Genomic DNA, 3,364 nt, shown 5'->3' on the forward strand with positions numbered 1-3,364 from the left:
CCTCCCAAGTAGCTGCAATTACAGGCATGTGCCACCATGCCCAGCTAATTTTTTGTATTTAATAGAGACGGGGTTTCACCATGTTGGTCAGGCTGATCTGGAACTCCTGACCTCGGGTGATCCACCCGCCTTGGCCTCCCAAAGTGCTGGGATTACAGGTGTGTGCCACCGCACCCAGTCCCAAGTGCTTTTAATGCCACCAACCTTTCAGTTACCCATTAAAACAGAAGAGGAAGCCCCCCAGGGATCTGTTTTGTGCTTTGGATTTTACTTATCTATCTACTCCAAATCTCAAATATGTACATTTAAAAAAATATTTCTCCTCTGTTAACTAAATAATATGTTATTTTAAAAATTATGGAAAAATAGAAAAATCACCACAAGTTAATTGCTAAAAGATTACCATGTTGAGTATATTTTGGTATCCTATTGTGTCTGTGGGTTTTTTGAACTAATATTATAGCATTAGCACTTCCTTATGTCATTAAATGGCCTCCAAAAACATGACTTTAATGACTGTAAAACATGAACCATTCTTTTAGAGCAAACATCAATATTAAGTCTAATACTAATGCCAAGAGAAACAGCCTTATTCATTAACTGCATACCTACATTTTAAGAGACGTATTTCTAGAAGTCGTTTTAAATACTCTTAGTGCTCCCCTAGACAGAAATGGGAATAAAGAAAATCCATTTCAATCAAAACTTAAACGAGGGTGCGTCCTAGCTCTTTCTACTAGCTCGACCTTTAAAGCTGTTCTGTGCTTAAGAACTTTTTGTGACGATAAAATGTTCCTTATCTGCACTAATGTGTAGCCACCAGCCATGTGTGGCGATTGAACATTTGAAATGTGACTCATGAGAATGAGGAACTGAATGCTACATTTTGTTTAGTTTTAATTAATATAAATCTAAATGTAAATAACTACATGTGGCTAGTGGCTGCCTTTCGGGACAGCACAATGTAAAAGAGCAGAATGTATCTGAGGCTGGGCACTATGGCTCAGGCCTGTAATCCCAGCACGTTAGAAGGCCGAGGCAGGCAGATCACTTGAGCCCAGGAGTTCGAGACCAACCTGGGCAACATGGTGAAACCCCGTCTCTACTAAAAATACAAAAAGTTGGCCAGGTGTGGTGTTGAGCACCTGTAGTCCCAGCTACTCAGGAGGCTGAGGTGGGAGGATTGCTTGAGCCTGATAAATTGAGACTGCAGTAAGCCGAGATAGCACCTCTGTACTCCAGCCTGGGTGATGGATTGATACCCGGGGTCCAAAAACAAAAAGAAAGAAAGAAAAAAGAATATATTTGGTTGTACCTGGGGTTTACCAAGTAATATTTTTAAAAGCATTTTTGCTTTAAGTGCAAAATCTATACTCTCTCTAATAATGGCAATTGCAACTTTAATTTTTTATTTTTTTTAATTTTTTAGCTATAGCACCTACCTATTATTTAGCTTAATGATAGGCTTTGTTGAATGGCAGTATACAAATGGTATCCAACAACCTAGACATCTTATACATTTTCAGAAGTTGCAGTGATTTTAATTACCACAAAGGATCTAAAGACTCTTAAGAAATTATGTTTGACAAAGACTAATTATGTTATTCAGATTTTGTGAAGTAGTTTCAGGCATAATGAAAATATGGCACTCAGAACACCAGAGAGATTTGAAAGACTCATTACCCCAGAATATTCTAAGTGTTCCACATTCCGGGGGGGCAGGTGGGGGGCGGAAGTACAAAAGCAGCCTACTTTGTGGTTCTTAGTTCATATCTATCAAGTAGTTAAATGGGATTTTGGTTCATGTTTGGGAAGAAACTCACAAGTTGTGCATTTTCAGGAAAAAAACTGTCTCTGAGCTGTGATCTTACCTAACTCACATTTAGTTCAGATCCCATCACCAACTCCTTCACTGCTGAGTCAGCCAATATCAGCAAAAGCCGCAGAAGCATCCTACATTCTCCCATTTGGAAGGCGCTCCCGGCCTCCTGCCACCCTTGTCTTCAACAGGATGTCATTTACCCATCTTCCAACTCCCTGAAGAAAGGTCACTTCCCCTGACTAATGCTCTCCTCTCTCACACAGACCTGCAGCTGTGGGCAAGGAAGGTAAGGCAAGGAAAGTTTTCATACTCATTGTGGTCGGGGAAAGTAAGGATCAGAAACAGTACATGTGCTCAGGGTCATTCTTGGCTCACTGCAACTTCTGCCTCCTGGGTTCAAGCGATTTTCCTCAGTCCCTCAAGTAGCTGGGATTATAGGCGCATGCCACCACACCTGGCTGATTTTTGTATTTTTAGTAGAGACAGGGTTTCACTATGTTGGCCAGGCTGGTCTCAAACTCCTGACCTCAAGTGATCCACCTGCCTCGGCTTCCCAAAATGCTGGGATTATGGGCATGAGCCACCACACCCGGCCTGAACCCAGTTCTTTTGACTGCAAGTCCGGTACTCTTTTCATTACATGAGAGTTGCCCTCTTATTTTTCTTCTCTAGGCAGGCTTTGAACACTCATCTCTATATCCTTAGCCTAAGATCTTCTCAGCTAAATTCATCCCTACAAGTTCTGCCTTCCACTCAACTGCAGAACCAATTCAGATGGATTTTCGGCTACTTCATAAGAAGGATCACCTTTCCTCCAGTATCTAATAACGTGTTCATTTCCTTCTAAGGTCTTACCAGAAGCATATTTAACATTCATATTTCCACCCACCATTTCTTCAAGGGGATGTAGGTTTCCTTTTCATGAAGGATCTCAAAATTCTTGAGACCTCTACCAATTACCCAATTCTAAAGCCACTTCCAGATTTTTATGTATTTGTTACAGAAGCACTCCAGTCGCCAGTACCAAAATCTGTTTTATTTTATTTTTTGAGATGGAGTTTCACTCTTGTCACTCAAGCTAGAGTGCAATGGCGCGATCATGGCTCACTGCAACCTCCACCTCCCGGGTTCAAGTGATTCTCATGCCTCAGCCTCCTGAGTAGCTGGGATTATTGGTGCCCGCCACCATGCCCAGCTAATTTTTGTATTTTTTTTTTAGTAGAGATGAGGTTTCCATGCCTGGCTAATTTTTGTATTTTTTTAGTAGAGATGAGGTTTCACCATGTTGGCTAGGCTGCTCTCGAACTCCTGCCTCACGTGATCTGTCTGCCTCGGCCTCCCAAAGTGCTGGAATTACAGGCGTGAGGCACCATGCCCTGCCCAAAATCAGTTTTAGTTTCTTAGAGTTGCTATAAGAAAAAAAAAAAACACAAACTGGGTAGCTTAAAACAAAAGAAATTTATTATATCAGAGTTCTGGAGGATAGAAATCTAAAATCAAGGTCTTGGGAGGGTCATGCTCCTCTGAATCCTCTAGAAGAAT

The sequence above is a fragment of the Macaca mulatta genome, chromosome 5, assembly GCF_049350105.2.
Source record: "Macaca mulatta isolate MMU2019108-1 chromosome 5, T2T-MMU8v2.0, whole genome shotgun sequence".
NCBI classification, from domain to species: domain Eukaryota; kingdom Metazoa; phylum Chordata; class Mammalia; order Primates; family Cercopithecidae; genus Macaca; species Macaca mulatta.